Below are 20,758 nucleotides of genomic sequence, written 5' to 3'. Positions count from 1 at the left end.
GGCCCGGCGTGTGATAGAGATTCAAGAAATGAATTCTGTTCTCTTGGGTGGATTATGTATAACAGGATGATCACTGCCTCACCAAGACTTCCCCCTCCCTATCTCTTGGGTCAATATACAAGAATGGAAATGTGGTAAAGGTCTGAGTTGCTTTCTAATGCTCTGATGTGTTTTGACACATTCAGGAGGGAGAGGTGGTTGCTGCTTCCCAGAAAAGGTTTAAGGAGTGTAACGATATGTCACTCCGTCCTTCTGCCAAGCAAGTACATTTAGTCTCACTTTTAAACCAGATCATATGTGCGTCAGTCTCCACTTGGATGATCAGTTGCCACCTTTATCTCGGTTTCTGAGATCTTGCAGTTACAAAGTTCTTTTAGTTAAACAGTTGGGCTGTTGGTGGTTAATTTGAAAGGTAACTTCAATTTGCAACTTGATTGATGACTTCTCTAACATCCTGCTTAATGTATTCACTTCACTCTCTTTCACCGTCAGAGACAGGTTTACCTTGAATTAAACGAAGCTCAAGTTTTAAGACCCCTTGTTTGCACAATCCTCTTCCAAGTCTCTAGCAAGTGCTCTTGCAATGCAATCCCATGTTTGTGCAAAATTTGAAAATACAAGATAATTTAACAACAATCAGTTATAACCACCATGTACTTTCACAACAAATTTTATATTCTTTCTCTTAAAGAAGGATCCCCAAATTTCATAAACTTTAAGGCTAACAAAACTTGATCTGTCTCCTTCATTATATAAATACTTTTTAAAGGATTGTAAGTCATAGATTAGAAAAGTGTGATGTGTCCAGATAGCCACAAGGTTGCTTTCCAAGTAGCTATCTATGCAAAGGAATGTCCTTAAAGCCGACAAAATTTGCTTGGTATATTTTACTTTTCCTGACTATGTTTCTCTGAGATTTCTCCACATTCAAGATCTTTTTCTGATCTTGGGCGTTTAAATCAGTTAAGATATGTGTGCCACTTAGGACAGGGAATATGCACAGTAAGTCCTCAGTGAATACTAGCTATAATAATTATTGTTGTATTTACTTCCTCCAAATTTTGCAGCCTTGTGTATATCTTTTTCTACCACTCCTCACTAGAGGGACCAATTCTACTATCACTCTGAGAAATGCCCCATGCCCTAGATGTGTCATTTGTTTTTCTTCTCTACTATTGAAAATATTTCATTATTTTCAGCCATCTGGAAGAATAATACAATAAAATTCTTTATGATGGACCACCAAAAGTGATGATGGCTTAACACAGTGTCCCCAGATGGCACAGTAGAAGAGTGCGGAGACTAAACATTGCCTCCACAACTTACCAGTTAGATGACCACCCTAACTTCACTTACTTCTGGGGGAAAAAAAAGAGATAATACTTATTTTACAGGATGTTTTGGGAAATAAGTATGTAAAGCACTTATCACAGTATCTGGAATAGACTAGGCACTAACAAATGGGCATCATTAATGTAAACAGACCACTGACGTAGTGTCTGAACCCAAAGAACGCACCTTTAATGGAGAAATTCAGATAATTTTTTGTCAGTTAGGGAGATATTCAGAGGCATGGTGATTTATCTAGTATTTTTCCAACCCAGTGTAGTTAAAATTCCTATGCCTGTGAATAGCTCTATGTTTCCTAAGATATTGGATGAAGAACAATGAAAAGAGAATATGCTGGCATACTTAGAAACGCTAAGTTATCTCATAGGCTCACTTTGCAGGGTTTCACAGCCCTTGGATTAAATTCTAAATCTAACTAATGGACTTTGGAGATTACTAGAATTTGATAAAAATGTTATCAGAATGAAATTTGAATTTATCTGCCTAACTGATATAACCTTATACTGGACTTATATATAGGCTCAAGGAATAATTGGTAATGGTTAAGAATTAGATAGAACTTACTAGCAAATATAGTCCTCAAATCTCATTTGAATCAGGGATTTGAATTACTGATTTCTACTTTACCTGGAAATTTTAAGAAGGATATCTATAGTAGTTTGTTAATTCGTATAAACTATTTGTTATTGTTTTGTTTTTATACTTAATGTATAGATTGTCTCTTAACTTCTTTGTCTATAGGGCCAAAATTGATAAAACATTCTCCTGAATTTGAAGAGGTCTATAGTCTCAAGGGTGCTAGACCAAGTTGGGCATTTCTACACTGACACACACATAAAATGGATGAGTGCTATGTAAGAGTATATATAGTCCTCTTAAAAATAAATATCTACCAAATATGAAATATATAAAATTCTAGACTCTGAGGTTCTTAAGGACAGCATCTAGCTGAATGCCTGGAACATAGTTGATGTTCAATATATATGTGTTAAGTGAGTAAATGAATGGGTTGACTTGACTTTAATTAAGTGGGGGGTAGTTTGGACTTGGTAGGGAAAGTCCATGAAATATACTGAAAAATCTATGAATTTTTGAGCCTCTTTGGGCCTCTTTCTAAGTCAGAGACTTTGAGGGCTTAGAAAGGAAGTTAATGACTATATAGGCCAGCTGTCTCATTTTATACCAAGGAGACTGAATAACATATGTTAACTAGGGGTGGAACCAGGAGATGGTATAGAGGGCAAATGAGGTATACATTGTATACTGTGTCTCTAAGCAAATCTCTAAATCAGAATCACATTTTATGGAATGACATTAAGAATGCAGTGCTATGTCAATGGCAAGATTTGTTTTTTTTTCTCAAATTATTTATATTTACTTATAGTTATCAATTCCTTTCACATGAACTCCCAAGGACTGTCCAGAAAATTTTGTTAAAGGGAAAATTATAGTATTGCATATTGTCTGAGAAAAAAGATATGATTGTGGCTTAGGGGTTTGGAAATGTCTGTCTTTCAAAAGTTTCTATTTTAAGGAGGTGTGACCTATATGTACGTGGTAGAAGTGAAAATTTAAGGGGATATGAGTAATAGGAAGTAAGTTTAAGTTTTATACAATTGATGAAACCTGAAGCACAGCAATCCACATGGCTCTGATTAGTGTCAACCCCCATTTAGTTCATCATGGAAAGAAGAGGGACAAAACAGGGAAGCACTGTGCTTCTGAGCTTGAGAAACACCCCACTACAGGCATTTGGGTTCCTAGACTTGTGTGTGTGTCTGTGGGCGCGCGCGCGCGCGCGTGTGTGTGTGTGTGTGAGAGAGAGAGAGAGAGAGAGAGAGAGAAAGAGTTAGTTTTGATTCATTGGGTACCTGAGTCCTTTGAGGTATTTGGCTTCCTTAGTCTCATGCAAAGCTCCTTGCCCAGGGAGTATAAGGAACAGATCACAGTAAAGCAGGCATGTATCAGTTCAAATAACTGGTCAGCTTTTTAAATCCCAAAGGAAATTTAGCTTCAGCCAAACTTTTGAATTCCTTTGAGCAACCCTCTGGGCTGATGCTTCTAAGAGTGGTTCTTCCCCATTAGTAGCCACCATGGGGTCTGAACTAGTCCCTTTCCATCTCAGTTTTTGAAGACCACTGCTGAACAAATTAGGGTTTGGGCTGGTGATCTGTAGGATTGGTAAAATACCCCAGACTAAAACTGCCTTGTCTTAAAACAAGAAATAAACAATGAAGGCTATTCTTAGTGGTGAGTAAAAGACAGTAGGAAAAGTTGTAAAATTCAGGTGTGTCAAAAGCATTACATGTGTCTTGCCAGCATGAAACCAGTAAGTACTAAGGAGAGTTATAGCTACAGGTGGAAAATATTAAATTACTATTTTTGTACTTCCTATTGCCCTCAAAAGTTTTGGCAGAGATATGACTATAGGCTGCCGCCCTGGCTGTACAAAAAAAAAAAAAAAAAAAAGTAAAAAAGAAAGAAGAATTCAGTAGAGAAATTGAATTCCGGATCTTTACTCATAGAGTTGGACTCAAGTGAGCAAATGTTAGTTTTTCAGTGAAATAACTTCTATAAACTGAAATTAAATTGATTTCATGGCTCTGAAGCTAACACATTTGGGTGTCCTCTTTAAAGAATCTTTTGAAATGTCAATTTGTAGTAGGGATATGAGGCTCACAATCATCCTGGAAAAAAAAAAAGAATGAAAAAAGATTTCGTTAGAATATTTCCAGTATTTTCAAAATTAATCTTGTACCACCTGCTATTATGGGTGCTTGCTTCCCAAGCGTGGCTGGTATACCCAACTTTGAGTGCTAGTTGGGACTTTTGCCAAAATATACTTTTACTTGCCCAGCTTGGGGGAATGAAACTAGCAAATGGATGGCTCTTTTAGACACACACTTTTTGGTAGATGCTAAGTGAAGGAGTTTAAAAGAAAAAGAAAGTTCCATTCCCACAAACCTCTTTCTTGTTAATATCCCAGAGCTGAGTTGCTTGTAACATTTGGGCGGGCGAGGAAAGTGGAGAAATATCTCTGGCATTTAGCTGTAGGTGGGACAAACCACATTAACTCCACACTTTAATTGTAGCACATTTTTCCTTTCCTGAGTTTTCAATCCTTTTCTACATTACCTTTGACCAGTGACCTCTGCCTGGAATTTCCCTAGGTATCTATAAGAATTAGGAAGACTATACCCTGAAGATAAAAGTAGTATGTGTTTCTTATCTGTGTGTCATTTGCTTGTACCAACCTGGCCATTCTATGATTAGGGAAGATTGTATTTTTCCAACCTCAAAGAATGTGTTTTACTAATTCCTTTCAAATTCTTCTCACTCAGTGAATGATTCAGAAGGAAAATGCTCAGATTCAGGTGAAGGCAGTCATACCAAATACTTGCCAGACCACAAAAACTTCAGCAGCCTGGGCTTAAGGCTGATTTCAGTCACTTAAAAATCTGGGGATGAAAATACTATTTGTAGGGAACTTGTAGGAATTCCTCAAATGTCACAATGATAGGGATCGGGTCTGTCACCATTCAGTTGAAAAACCACTCAACAACCAGTCTTCTTTAATGACTTTTTTTCATCACTTTATCATCATTGTTTTGAATCTTAGCCCCTCTGATAATTTCCAGACTCCAGGATTAGAGTTTCTTTCCCTGGAGACATTGAGGATGGGCCCTGATGATCTTCCTTTGGGGAAGATGGCTTGCTCTGTATTGCTTTTCTCTTCTTTGTGCTTTGGTCTTCATGCCCTAACTCAGTGGTTCTCAAATGTAATCATGTACCTGAACCACGAGGAGGCTTGCTGAACTATGGATTGCTGAACACAACACTCCCCATCACCCCAGAGTTTCTGACTCTAGAGCATTTGGATTTCTAAATCATTCCCAGGTATGGTTGATGCTGCTGTCCCCAGGACCACACCTGGAGAGCTATGCACTAACCAGCCACCAGTGCCCATTCCCGAACATTCTACCTTTCTTTTGTTTGCTGGTCATATATTTCTATCTTTCTATCCATTTTTCCCCACTCGTTTTCAGATATGATGCTAAATGTACCAAACTTGCTTAAGCCTTACCATCTGATGTAATAACATTCAAATTACATAGTTTTCATTCATGTTGTTCATCTGGGCATTCTAGTATTGCAACTAGTTACCTGAGGATAGTTGGACATCTCCAGCTATCACAGTCCAGCTCCCGAATTAGGTAACTCAAGCAGACAAGGACAAAGCAAGCGTCACAGTAAAATTCTGTGCTGGGATGCAAGCTTATTTCCATTTTGTGATGGAGTTCTTCAGCCCAGTGATGTTGTTTGTTAATCAACCCAGGCTCCAGCTATCAGCAAAGGTGTTCCCTAAATGAATACTTTGGAAAACAGATGGGTTTATGTTTTCATACAGCGATGCATTTGTCAAAGTATTTTCAAATCAGTTATGCATAAATTGTTTGGGAAAGCTCAAAGTAGATCATCTGAATTGGTCACCACCAGCAGGAAATGACCCTTGCTAAGGGTAACATAGATGCGAAGGTAGAAGTGTCCCTTGTCAAATTCCACCAAGGGCAAGCGATGCAGCAGCTGCAGACCTGTTCACAGAGGCCTGATGGGGGGTGGGGTGGGGTGCATGTCAGTACTTCGAGGATCCTGGCTCTATCCCTACCCATGGGAGAACCTTGCATGTGATCACAGCCACAATTATAATGGGACTTGACAAAGTAATTGAGAGAGTCAGCCGCTTTTGCAATGTTCAGGACTTGTTCAATGGATTTTCTTCCCCGTTTTCAGCAGCATTCAGCAGCTTTGGTGACCAGCTACATTGTTTGGCAGCGGGCTAAAGGGATCACAATTGCACTGAGCAAGGAGCATGCTGAACAGTGATGTTCCAGTTTAAAAGGACAGAGCTGCAAACAAAGGTAGGCTTTTATTTTGGGCAACATCCTTTCAACTGCACACAATCTCATGCCCGACCACATGCCATTCACCACTGCCATGCTCACAGCACCGGGCATATGTCTTCACTCGCTTATGCGTGAATCCTGGGTGGGGGAGGGGTACTCAATACCAGCATCTTGTCTTGAGTTTCCTATTTCTTTAACTCTCTCCAGGTCTCATTTGCCTCTTTGCTGCTTTTTACCCATTTCAGCACCTATCCCCTCCTTCTTTTGGGGCCCATGTTTTATGAAGATGATTATATTTTTGGCAGGTGGTTTGGTTCCCTGAATGTAAAGTTCAGCATTCTCTTTGGACGGGAGAAAACTCATAGTACTGCAGCCTTTGAATATAATGCAGAGTAGGAATCCCTGCGTGTCCACAGGTCCATAGGGAAAGCAGCTGCCTACAGAGTGTGGCAATACTTCCGCATTGCTGCCCCTGTCAGTTAATAGTTCTAGATATCTGAGTGACTATTTGACCAAAATCTATCTTCCTCACTGGACATGGACCACTGCGAAGACAGCAGCTACCTGTTTTGCTGTTGAGACTATTAGGTCTCAAGTGCCTATCAGAGTGCTTGGCACAGAGCAGCCACACAGTAGAACGTGTAAGGAAGAGAAGAATATACATCTCTGGTATACCAACTGAATTATGGGAGGTCCTTAGCTGATCTTGAGTCCACTTTGGGGATGCTACTTTCCTTTGGAAAGAATTGTGCAGAAAGTTCTAAGTTTCATTAATGAGTTAGGTTTTTTGTTTGTTGTTTAGGTTTATTTTGAGACCTTCAAATGATGGTTTGTATGTGTCGAGTGGAAGTAGATGAACAATAAGAAGAAATACTAACTATGATGTATTATACACACTTTCTTCTAGTCTAGTAACTTGTTACTGAGATATATAGATCGTCAGAGCTTTACACATTAAGTTTCTCACAACTTTGGAAGTATGGTCTATAGTAGTTTCTCTAGGGTTACCATAATAACTATCACAGACTGGGTGAGATGAAATTTATTGTCTGTTTTGGAGGCTTGCAGTTGAGATCAAGGTGTTGGCAGGGCTGGTTACATCAGAGGACTGTGAAGGCGAATCTGTTCCATGACTCTCTCCTAGCTTCTGGTGGTTCTTGGCAATCACTGACATCCATTGGCTTGTAGAAGCATCTCCTTGAGCTCTGCCTTCATGTTCACATGGTGTTCTCTCTGTGAAGCTGTGTCTTCTTATAAGGACACCAGTCATTTTGGATTAGGGCCTACCCCACTCCAGGATGACCTCATCTGAACTAATAACATCTGCAACAACCCTATTTCCAAATAAGGTCACTTTCTGAGGTATTTGGGGTTAGGATTTCAACATATGATTTTCAGATGGACAGAATTCAACCATAACATGATCCAGGAAGATGTAGCTATTGAACAAAAGATGCAGCTGCTCAGCCAGAAACTCTGCACCCAGAGCTACCTCTCCATGTTCCCTGTCACCTCCCTTCAGTGGCAGGGTTTCAGCCTTTTCCAACACAGGGTCAGGATTATCTTGGCTCAGCTATTAACTTTGATTTAATGAGCTGAACTTGTCTCAGAGAGCCAGCCAGCAGGTGAGTTGCCAGTTGGCCCCTCTCTGTGTGCCATCTCCAGTGGCAGTTAGGGACATGGTGTGAGACAGTACAAGAAGATTTCTGATGTCTGTAGAAGGCACAAAAACTGCTTTCCTCCTCACTAGTGTTTGCAGAGAAGTCCTCTCTGCTCCCCTCAGTGTGTGAAGAAGGCAAGGAAGCTTCTAGAAGAGCATGTAGTGCTGGCTACTCAAAACCCTAACATCGGTTGATGAATACCATTGATCTGTTCTGACAGAAGAGTTCCTATCAAGAGAAAAACTAGGGTGATGAAATACACTGGAACCATCTGACACAAATATTTTACTTCACCATAGTAAAGGCGGAAGGTAACGTTTGACTTCTGGCTGAATGTCCATGAGAAAGACCAATATGTAATCTTGTCTTTGGCTTATTATCAAGAGAACATGTTACATCACTTGCTGGTAGCTTCCAGGTCCTTAAAAAAGTAACTTGTTGAGATACAAGGCCTTCCCAGATTGTAAAATTCAGTCTGTTGTCCCTGTTGATGCTGCCTGGGCTCCAGGGTATAGTAATTGCTTTTGTTTTGGGGTCAATGGGAGAGAAAGAAGGAGAAGAGAGTGAAAGAGGTGGGGGGAGTAGGAAAGAGGGGGAGAGAAGGAGAGATACATGAGCAAAGTTATAGCAAGGGGCCAGCACTGTGGTAAATGATTTGTCCACAGGGCATTAGTGGCAGAGGTGGAGGTTGAGAATGGATCTCTTGCTGAATGGGGCCAAGTGCTTTTTTAAATTAAAACAAAAAATGACTGGGTGAAGAAAGTGAGGAAAGATCAGGGATAAAACTATGTAAGAACCAAAAAAATGCAGGTGGTAAGGATGAGTGACAAGCCTGAGAAAGGATTATACACTGTGGCCCTGCATCAGCTCCTGACTACCTGTGACATCCCAGATGAGGCACCTTAGTACAACGGGCCTGTGTTTCCTCACCTGGAAGCGAGGGTACTGGGATAGCTCATTTCTAAGGAAGTTTTATGGTAAACCTTCTATAATGTTGTTGTTTCAAGCCAATCTAGAGTCTGGATTCAGTGTATCTTTACTTAGCTAATTCTGTCTCCAGAGTCTTTTTTTTTTTTTAATTTTAAAATTTTATTTAAAATCAATTAATTAACATATAGTGTCTTATTAGTTTCAGAGGTAGAGTTCAGTGATTTTCATCAGTTGTATATAACATCCAGTGTTCATTTCATCACGTGCCCTCCTTAATGTCCACCGCCCAATTATCCCTTCCCCCCACCCACCTCACCTCCATAAATCCTCAGTTTGTTTCCTAGAGTTAAGAGTCTCTATGGTTTGTCTCCCTCTCTGATTTCATTTTATTTTATTTCTCTCCCATTCTCTATGATCTTCTGTTTCATTTCTTAAATTCCACATGAATGAAATCATATAATTGTCTTTATCTGATTGACTTATTTCATTTAGCATAATACCTATAGTTTCATCCATGTTTTTGCAAATGGTAAGATTTCATTTTTTTATGGCTGAGTAATAGTCCGTTTTGTGTGTGTGTGTGTGTGTGTGTGTGTGTGTATACATCTTCTTTATCCATTCATCTGTCGATTGACATCTGGGCTCTTTCCATAGTTTGGCTATTGTGGACATTGCTACTTCTAACGTTGAGGTGTGGGTGCCCCTTTGGATCACTTTTGGATAAATCCCTAGTAGTGCAATTACTGGGTCATTAGGGTGACTTTACCACCAGTAGTGTAAGAGGGTTCCCCTTTCTCTACATCCTCACCAACATTTGTTTCCTGACTTGTTGATTTTAACCATTCTGACTAGTGTGAGGCAATATCTTGTTATGGTTTTGATTTGTATTTTCCTGATGCCATGTCTCCATAGTCTTAAAGTATTATATATTTAGTTTAAGCTTCCATCTGATTGGTTCATGTCCTTTTATATATAATACTTATAATTTTCCTTTATGTCCATGGTTTTAGGGCATCTGTGCCACAAAATATTCCCTGAAACTATTTTATAAGAAGTGACCAAAATAAAAAGAACCTGCCATTTTCAAAGCTAAACACCTTAAAAAGATAAACCTCAATGGCGAAAAGTGAAATCAAATCCCCTCTACCAAATGGTAATGAAAACAAAAAAAGAATCTGTGTGTTCTAAAGTGGGGTCCTTGTGTTGTTGTTGTTTTTTTAAGATTTATTTGTTTTAGATAAGTGTGAGAGAAAGCACCAGTGCACAAGCAGTGGGGAGAAGCAAAAGGAGAGGGAGAGAAGCCAACTCCCCGCTGAGCATAAAGCCCCACGTGGGGCTCCATCTCATGACCCTGAGATCATGACCAGAGCCAAAATCAAGAGTAACTTGAGCTATCCAGATGCACTTAAAGCGGAGTCTGTAATACATATACAATCCTGCCTCCAGTTCTTCAAACTAGAATTCTGAGGATGGTTGTACACCAATAAGCAAGCATATAAGGAGAGAGGAAGTTCCCATTGAAGATAGGCTTTAATATCTATACTGTGAATTTAAATCCCTGGTGTATGGATTTGTTGATATTTTCAAGTACAGTGAGAACATACTCAGTAACGGTCTAGTTGTGTGAAGTCTGTCTTGAACTTATAGTCAAGGTGGCAGGATTTTACTTCAGGTGAGAACTTACTTCCACACAGAAGACCGTCACAGAAGTTCTAGTAAGCAGCATCCATAAATGCTCTTGTTTTGGCACAAGTTTGTGATGCTGTGTTGATAGATTATATTGGGAAGGTGGGAGGCCATGATGGGTAGTGGTCAAGAATGCAGGCTTTCCAGATCCCAGTGGTTGTTTTAAAATTCAATTTTCACTTCTCATAACCATGTGACTCTGCATGAGCTATTCGATTTTGATTTTCAAAAGCCTCTGTTTTCTTACCTGTAACTGGGTGATGGATCTTAATATATATCTTAATTTTCTTTTGTGTGTATTAAATGAGATTATAGATGTAAAGTGGTCGGTAGAGTGGCTTAGGCTAAGTTCTTAGTAAATACTAAGTAATAATTATTATTGTACTTGTCATGATATCCTCCTCTTGGAGAAACTAACTTGACTACAATAATGGATTCAGAACCTGTGGACTTTTCATCAGTGTGGCTCACTTGGTTCTTAATCTTTGACAAATCACAAAGCTCCAAGTGTACTAGAACCTAACATCACCCTGTAGACCCAGATCTGAAGGGAAAGAAAACACCCTTGAGGTAATGTTTGGGTGTGGTGGTGCCGCCTTCTTCGGAGCACCCAGTCCATTGCAAGTCTGAACGATGTGATCCCGGCTCTCAGCACAAACACTGTGCAAGGAGATGTCTGTTTTGTAAGAAGACAGTCCAGACTTGTTTTTCAGGGCCTTCCATAATCCCATACTTTTTAGCTGCTGCAGCAGCAAGAAGTTTTGAAGATGGGGCCTAGATGTTATGAGAAAATGAAAATGAAAAAGAAAAGGTAGTTTGCAACCTCAGGGTAAGTAAATGGAAACTAAACAGGAAAAGATACAGTGAAAACAATGTGAATGAATATAAACATATATCCCTAGGTACAGGGGAATACAGAAAGTTTACCCCCATTTAAAAGGCCACCCCATTTGAGTAAATATCTGCTCCTTTCTTAGCTATCTTCAATCAGAGGGCACTCCATGTCTTCTTAAGCATCCCACCCACTTTCTCTAGGAACTAACTTTATAAAGGTGATAATGAGGAGGAAAAACAACAACAACAACAACAACAACAACAACAACAACAACAAATCTTTATTCAAACCTTGTTTTCCATCTATTGGTTAACATTTCTGAAGTTTAGAGGTAAAATAAAGCCAGTATATAAGTGGACATCCTATTAGTACCTACTTCATGAGGTTGTTGTACGGATTCATTGAGATAATCCACAGAACTCCTAGAACACAGTGTCTGGCACATGACTAACACTAATAAAACCAACTGAGTGTCCAATTAGTTGTGTTATGATTGAATGGGACTGTCTGGTTCCAACATTCTAATCCTGAACAATTGACTTTATTTTTCTGTACTTCTATTTCCTACTTTGTAATTAGGGATTCTAAGAGCACCTATCCCATGAAATTGTTGAGAGAATTAGATGATATGATAAGATACATCTCTTAGAATAGAACCTGGCACATAGTAAGGGTTCATTTGACATTAGCCATTATTGATGAAACTGTTCTTCTGACCCGTCACTACTGGTCACCTGAGCCCTTCCCAGCTTGCTCTCTTCAGGAGAACTCTTTTAGGAAAAAATCTGATTAAAGCCAAGGCAGTAGGCTTACACTTCCAGACCCACTCTCATGTGCCTCCCAGGAATAAGGGTGGATGAAAATGAATTCATTTCCAGGGATAGCTGAGGGAGCAACCTGAAGAGAAGGCCCGAGGGAGAGGTAGATCAGTAGTTTTAGTGTGGTTTAGAAAGAACACGGAGTACTCTGAGGAGGGGCGGCCCAGGATGGTTGCAAGACAATGTGGTTTGGGAGTCTGGTCATGTGGTAGATGTGTGAGTCGCTCTGAACTTGGAGATCTTGCCCTGCCATGTCTGCTCACTTTTCATAAGCATGAAATCCACTTAGGTAATGCTTGGTACATACCCTACTGAATCCACAGTTTGTTCTTTATAGGTTTTTGGCAAAAACTGTTGTTTGCTAGTCACACCCAGCCTATTCCAAATTTATTCTGAGTGCACAGGACTAATGAGATAATCATTCCCTAGGGCTGAACTGGTTGAAATCTGTAAATCACCTAAAAGTGTGATTACCCATTCATAATCCTTCTTTCCAATATTGTGTAGATCTCATTAGTATGTATCTTTTTATTATTCATGTTATGCAAAAAATTGAGGTTTTTTGCCTTGAAAGAACAGTTGGTGCAGGAGACCTAGGTGTTTTGTTGGAGCTATTTGGTTTTATCTCCATGATCAAATCAAGGAATTCACCTCCAAATGTAGGAGACTCTTAGCAGCCAGTTCTGTTCAGCTTTTTGCTTTTAGAGCAAGGACCCTCTGTGAAGGCCTGCAGGCACTGATGAGGCTAGAACACTGCCCAGTGAGGACTTGGCTAAAACTGACTCTTATCTAGGAATGGTTCCTAGAAAGACGTGGGTCCATGCACCATCTCAGGAAGAGGAATTCTGCAGAAAACAAAGTTAATTCTATCACAGGTTCTACAGACAGCCCCATGGCCCTTTGCCTGAAGTATCTTTCTAGACTGGACAGCAACCACAGGAGAGTTATAGGCTTGTACTCTGGAAATTGCAGGTGATTGGAGATTAGAGAAATGTTTTTTTCAGAAGTGACTTAATTTCATGATTTTTCTAGGTAGAGAGGACATGAGCATTAATGAAATTTTCATGACATTCCCAGTTTAATTGGTTGGTTGACTCATAACACATGGTACTATGATATACCTTCATAGTATATAAAGTGGTTCTGTAAATTTCTTTGACTTTTCCAAATTATTATTAGTACTACTACTACTACTTCTCCATCTCCTCCTTCTCCCTCTCCTCACCTCTTTCCCCCTCCACCTTCTCCTTCTTTTTTGGTTCTGCCCAATACCAAATTGCTTGAAGTCATGTCTCCAAACTGTTATGTAGAGTGGGGCAGGGCAACGGGATGTGTCTGTGCATGTGACCCCATAATCCTTCCTGTAGTGTAGTGTAGCTAAAAGAGCCTTATTAAAGAAGTAGCAGATTAAGATTCTCCTTCTGTCACTGGCACCAATCTGTATGCTATGATTAGTGGGCCACTTCTCTAAATCTCAGAACACAGGGGTGTAGACCACATAACCTCTGGATTAGAATTCAGCTGTCTGTGCACTGCAGCAAACCATGGCTCCAGCCTTGAAAGGACTCCCATGCATGGCCTGTTTGGCTAAGCAGTCAAGGGGGTTGAGAAGCAAGACAGTGAGGAGGGGGACTTTCTAACAGGGTAAAAAAGGAGGGAAGCTGGGATATGGAGGCAAAGTTTGTCCTTTGCTTTCTGAATGTCCTAATGTCCCCATACTAAGGAGCAGGGATGATCCTGAAGAAACTCTCTCTCTCTCCCACTCTACCCCATCTCAACTCCTCCAGGAAAGAGAGTATAAACCCTCCATAATTACTTATTTAATTCACTTTTAAAAGGCATTTCTCTAAGGGGCTTTTATGCCAAGGGACCAAATACATTTAGCCTGAGTCTGAGTCTACATTTTTTATTTGTGTTCTATTAGGCATGTAGATAAAGAGTGTAGTTTCCCAAACTTCCAAACTCTGGATGTTTCTAAACACTTGGAGTAGTGTAAGCTAAATATATGGGTAATAACTTAAAATTTCACTTTTGACCACTTAGGTTTATTGATATAAGTTTTTTAGATCCAGCCTTTATTCTGTGATTATAAGATTATAACAAGTCTTCGGTGACTTAGAAAAAATCTTCTCCCATAACACTGTAGCTTCAAGTATCTTAATGAGATTTAGAGTTTCTACCTTAATATAATCTAACTGCTGGATGAAGTGTGATGATCTCCATCAGAGGCAGGCAGAAGGCAACTTCATTTTCCACTCCCTTAATCCTCCTTCATTTCCCTCTAGAGAGTCTTCTTAGGTAAAGGACCTTAACTGCTTTAGGTCAGCTGTTTCCCACGTGCTGTGGACCACATGCAGTACTTAGAAAACATTTATGCATCCTTGTCTCTGCTATTAGAGGAAGTTCAATTTGCTCTCAATACAGCTTGCTTTTCTTTAAAATAATATTTGATTTGAGAGAGCAAGAGAGAGAACAAGTGTTGGGGGATGGGGAGAGAGAGAGAGAGAAGCAGACTCCCCACTGAGCAGGGCACCTGATGTGCACATCAATCCCAGGACCCAGAGATCATGATGTCAGCTGGAGGCAGATGCTTAACTGACTGAGCCAATCAGGTGACCCTCAATACAGCTTTTAAATCACATACTATAGGCAGCCTCAGGCAGCTTCTTGTCTGGAGACTTTTTTCAGGTATATGTATTACATTAGACCCTGTACCCCCAAAACTCTAAAGGGAAACAGGCCAATCCCCCCACGTGGTTCTCTTGACACGTCTTTCATTTGGCCCCAATGAGGAGGAAGTACTCTCCAACTTCTCTATTAATAAATAGAGTGGGGGGTTACGTGGAGAGGAAAAGGTACAGTATCCCAACAAATCCTTCCAAAGAAATAGTTTCTCTTCTTGTCTCTAACCACAATCCTTTTATCCCCTTGAGGAGAGTGTTGGACTAGAACTACAAGGTTAGTTTTTGTCCATCCTCTTTGCAAGTGCTGTACAGATGGCCTGACATCTTAAGGTGGGCATAGATATATAGATAGATAGATAGTAATGTATTATATGTAATATATTATATATGTATGTATATATGTAATATATAATCTATAATGTATTATATATAATCTATTGGTTTAATTTCATTTATAATGATTACATTAATTGTATGTATATTAATATAACATATAATAGTATATTATTATATAGGTCTATAAGCTCCTTTAAGGTAGAGGCTTTTGTTGTGTATATTTATACTGCTTAAAATAACTTGGTCAGAACCCCATGTAGAAGGTGCTTGATGTATGCGTGATGAGTAAATAAGTGAATCACTGATTGTCTGCTCTCCTGAAGAATGACCAGTTTCTGTTAAGCTGTGCACACTTTCAAGTTACCCTCCTGCATTCTGCTTCTCATGTAAGTACTGTTATTAAACTTCTAAATACTTAACAGAAGGCTGTTTTTTGGCAGTGAATGAACTCCTTTTGTCTTCTGTCCCGTGAATATCCTAACTACTTTGTCACTTTGATCTAGGGGGCATTTCATCCTCAGAAATGCAAAGGAGTTGGCAACTGCACAAAATGTGTCCTATTTCCTATTGCCGTAAAATCCACTGCTCTTGAGCCTTTGCCCGCCCCCTTTCATGACAATGTGTAAGCCACTAAATTGCAGTTACTGGCTGTGGCCATGGCCATCAAAAAATCGTGAATGCCATGTAGATTTGAGGCTTGCTCCACTAAAGAGCCCACAATGGCTTTACTGTAACTGGGTTAACTAGAACTTGGCAAAGAGCTATCCAAGGAGGGTGATACCAAGCACCCGCCCCCCTTCCAGGATGCTGGCCTGATCTTCTTGTATTTGTGCAACTGGCCCATCCAGAGACCCACGAAAGCTGGGAGGAGGGCCCCGGTGAGGGCAAATCTCTCTGGGTCAGGTTGCCCTTTTGCAGCTCCCTTTCACACAGCTTCTCTTCCTGCAATGTGAAGTAGGTTAGAGGATAGCTTGTTTTCTTTTGCTATTTCAAATACAGCATTTAGGGTCATGCTCTGAATAATTTGCGCTTGTTAGAAATGACTGTCGTCCTCTTGAAGCAATAACAAAGGACTACATTTAAATTAAATTCAGCCAAGCAAGGGCTTCTTCACAAAATCAATGGAGCCAAGCATTTTTCAAGGAGTTATTTTGAATTTTTTTTATCTGTAATATTCTAGGGCATAAATCAGCAAAGATATCCCAGAATCTAAAAAGAGATACTTCATAAGTCTTTAAAAGTATTTGGTAATATTTGGGGTGGGAGTGAGAAAGTAAGATAAAGTATCAGATACAATCATCTTTAATATCACCTCTTTTTAGGTTTGGCAGACTTTATTCTTCTTTAGTTTTCTAGTATAAAATTTCAAATATGGATTTTTGGAAAGATACCTTCATTTATTTATTAAATCTGTAAAAACCTTAATTGATCAAAGCCATGTCAGATATAGTTTGGAGATACCAGTTTGCGTATATGTTTTCCTACACACGTACAACGCTGTGGTCTTCTTGGCAAATGTGGCATCAACAGTGACCAGCCTCAGGGGCTGGGTAGAGACTCTCTGTGTCAGTACACAGACACATACATTTTTTTTTAAGGCTTTATTTATTTATTGAGCAGTTTTAGGTTCACAGCAAAACTGGGAAGAAAGTACGAAGACTTCCCATATATCCCCACTCTCACATGTGCATAGCCTCCCTCATGGTCAACACCCCCCACCCCATTACAGGAACCTATCTAGGTTTAAAATACTCTCTTTTCATGGTGTCTGTAGGAAACCCCACTTGAGTACTCAAGAATCCAGTCTGTACTTAAATATATCACAGCTGGTCTACTTTAAAGTTCTTTGAGACCAAAAACTCCATTCTTTTCTCATGCTGGACAGAGAAATAAGTACCTGGAGCTGCCAAACTTTATATTTTTAAAGTCAAGAAACAAAGTTCCATCAGTTATTTCAATAATTTGCCTTATGGTTGTTCTGTTCAATTAGGGATTAATCCTAATAAACCCAATGAGCAGCTTAATTATTAATAAACTCTGAAAAATTAAACTCCTCATATACATTCACCTTGTCTGTATGATAGGCAATATCATTATCATATGGAAAAATGTACATCTCTGCTATGTTTCTGCTTTCAAAACAGAGAGTAGGTTTTTAAATTTTTGTCAGTGTGACTACTCTAAACAAAGTTATTTTACCTGATTTTTGCCTCACCAAGAGCAAGCTATCTTTTTTCTATGTTTGCTCTTCTTTTTTGCAGAATTCTTTCTGTGTAGTTCTTTGCAGTGGTGTCACATAAACCCACAATACTCTCCTCCTTGGATATTCACTTATTAGTCACAAAGGCAATGCAACTTACTTCCTGTCAGACTATCCCTTTTCCCCTTACTGCCTTCCCATGCCTCTTCTAGCTACTTTGACCTTAAGGAGTCTTGCTCAAGGTCAAGAGCAATATCTCTAGCAATTTACACAATACTTTTTCAGTCTCTGAAGCACGTGAGAGGAAAGATTCCTTTTCATGACTGAAGATGATATACACTATTATTATTTCCTCTCAGTTCAAACATCACATTCTTCTTGAATCCTTTCTTCCTGCCAAGGTCAATTACCTTCTCCCAATACCAGCTTCACCTCTGGGGCTTTCTTTTGTCTTTGGTAAAGTGTCTACTACCAATACTTTTCAGACCTTAGTATCATTAGAGTCAGCAAGGTTAACTTTCTGAAGCCCATCTTCCAAAATATAGCTATCATGAATTCATCCTTAGAAATTCTGATTGACTGGGCGCCTGGGTGCCTCAGTGGGTTAAAGCCTCTGCCTTCAGCTCAGGTCATGGTCCCAGGGTCCTGGGATCGAGGCCCACATCGGGCTCTCTGCTCCGCAGGAGCCTGCTTCCTCCTCTCTCTCTGACTGCCTCTCTGCCTACTTGAGATCTCTCTCTCTGTCAAATAAATAAATAATAAAAAAAATCTTAAAAAAAAAAAAAGAAATTCTGATTGACTCAGTTCATTTCAGATGGCACTTGAAAACCATTTCACGAACATGATTCTGAAGTGGTCACATTTTGACAAATGGTCCAATTGCTTTCTCTGTGGCAATGCTACCTTTGTTACATCGATATGACTTAACACTTTCTGGTTGTCTCAACAAAACAATGAAGGGAGAGGGGAGAGTGGACATGGGAAAGTAACCAAAAGACAAATACTTTTATTTTCTGACAAACATTTGGTTGCTAGAGAAGTATCCCATCTCATCGTCTTTCAGAAGATGAGTAAATTTTTCCTTTTTTACTTAGAAGACACACTGGTGATAAGATAAAGTATATTAGCTCATTCTAGAACCATGATTAGACATCTGTCTCCATTCCCCATCCTTTTATTTTATTTTTTAAATTTTTAAAAAAGATTTTATTTCTTTGTCACTTGTCAAAAAGAGAGAGAGAGCGAGCAGAAGCAGGCATTGTGGCAGGCAGAGGCAGAGAGAGAAGCAGGCTCCCCGCTGAGCAAGGAGCCCGATGTGGGACTTGATACCACGACCCTGGGATCATGACCGGAGCCGAAGGCAGCAGCTTAACCGATTGAGCCACCCAGGTGTCCCATCCCCATCCTTTTAAAAGTCTATCCAGTGTGACTCTAGCATGATCAGAGAAATTATGATCTGTGGACCCGTGTGCATGCTATTTGCTGCAAAGATACCTCAATCCTAACCTCAAAGTATCCTGTCTTTGATTGATGAGACTACTATTGAATTATTACTTTGACATTTGTTACCATCCTGAATTTAGGAATAACTTCTCTTTTGCATACTATGAAATTTATTGAATGAAATACTATTTTTTGCATATTCAAATGTCCAAAATTAATCCAATGTAATAATTAAAATATAGCCGTCACTTCTGTGTCATGGTAGTAGGAAGCTCAAATAACCACCTCCTTAGACAATGCTGAATTTGCAGGGCAAATGTTATAAACTTTGGAAAAGGATCAGTAATTGAGCTTATCTAGGGAGTTCTTGAGTTTAAAATGGTAATCCCATCTGATTTTCTGCCTATGCTTGTAGGTGTAGGTTGTATTTGAGAAGGGAGTTTTGAGTTCAGGAGTCAGCCTGGCAGCCAGACCAGGAAGGTTAAGGACCAGAAAAATGGACTCATCTCTGAAGTCCCAGTCTCTAAAGTCTTATCCACCCCTGTGAGTGAATGGAGAGGTGGGGAGGTGACATTTTAAAACTATTCTAAACAGTTGAGGAAGAAGTCCAGACGAGCAGGGAACATGCTATTTATAGAACTTAACAATTCAGCAGCTGGTCAATGTCAAAGTGGTCCAGCAAGACATGATCTTGGCAACAGGTGTCAGGCACCAGTTGAATGATGAGATTTGTTTAGCATGACTGCAGCCTTGAATGGGCTAGAAAAATTAAGGATGGATGCAATATTTATAAGTATTGCCTGTAGGATCTGAGAATCGTATCTTTCTTTGGCCTCTGTATAATCTCTAGACAAATAGCAAATTAGTGTCTTTACTGACTCATTTTAAACTCTTTTTCCAAGCATGGTAATGTAAGATTCATAAATTCTACAAAAGTAAGGTTAAACATTTTCTGCTATATATATCACTTTGCACTCAAGATTGAAATGGGCATTAAATCAGTACAACTTTGAACTTACCCCAAATTTCTTTATACCGTTAGCATTTAGTATCAGTTATATATTTTCTTGGTGAATCTTTGAACTTTCATATTATCCCTTCCACCACAGTTTTAGAATATCAAGTCATGAAGAGACAAACTAGTTTTTCAGGATACAAGATGTGAGCTTGTATTAGGGTATAAGAGAAAAGCTCATGAACCAAATATAGGATATAAAGCAACAGCAGGACTAACTAGAAGGCTAAATTAGTGCTGAGTTATATGAGTTATTGAAATAAGAGTTCATTCATTCATTCATTCATTCATTTCCCTCTTTTAAGATAGGGGAAGCTGAGGCACCTGGATTGCTCAGTCAGCTAAGCATCTGCCTTCAGCTCAGGTCATGATTTCGGGGTCCTGGGATCAAGCCCCATGTTGAGCTCCTTGCTCAGTGGGGAGCCTACTTCTCCCTCCCCCACCTTCTTGTGCTCTCTCTATCCCACTCTCTCTCTCTGTGTCAAATAAATAAATAAAATCATTAAAAATATATAGGGCAAGCTCAAGGTGTGCAAGTGCCTTGTTCTTTTTTTGTTTTATTGCTGCTGTTCACTCTTATATCCATATAATGCAAACAATGTCTAGCATCTGGTAGGTACCCATTAAATATTTGCTAAATGATTAATTGAAAATGACCCAAATGCTAGTAAAGAATTATCTGGAAGTAGTGTATGAGGATAGGAAAAAGGAAGTTAAGGAAAGCAGCTCATTGAAATTTTCAATAATCCAGAAATCTCAGCTATAAAATACATGTGTGAAGACTAACCCATTTTGCAGGATTAAAACTGAAGAATTACTTCTTCAAAAGTAAGTACTTTAGAGGGGGAGGAGTCAAGATGGCGGAGAAGTAGCAGGCTGAGACTACTTCAGGTAGC

General features: G+C 39.5%; 1 long non-coding RNA gene across 1 annotated transcript in view; it reads left to right on the top strand.

Moving 5' to 3' along the window:
- Nucleotides 1-20,758, top strand: part of LOC116879915 — a 135,280-nt gene that overhangs the window by 26,128 nt on the left and 88,394 nt on the right. Inside the window, exon 2 of the long non-coding RNA XR_004385126.1 lies at nucleotides 6,145-6,269. This is a non-coding gene — a long non-coding RNA (uncharacterized LOC116879915). The remainder of the gene's footprint in view (nucleotides 1-6,144; nucleotides 6,270-20,758) is intronic.

Source organism: Lontra canadensis, unplaced genomic scaffold (assembly GCF_010015895.1).
Source record: "Lontra canadensis isolate GAN:19392208 unplaced genomic scaffold, GSC_riverotter_1.0 scaffold64, whole genome shotgun sequence".
Taxonomy (NCBI): Eukaryota; Metazoa; Chordata; class Mammalia; order Carnivora; family Mustelidae; genus Lontra; species Lontra canadensis.
The sequence above is the reverse complement of the archived record's forward strand: the minus strand, read 5'-3'. Positions and strand labels throughout refer to the sequence as shown.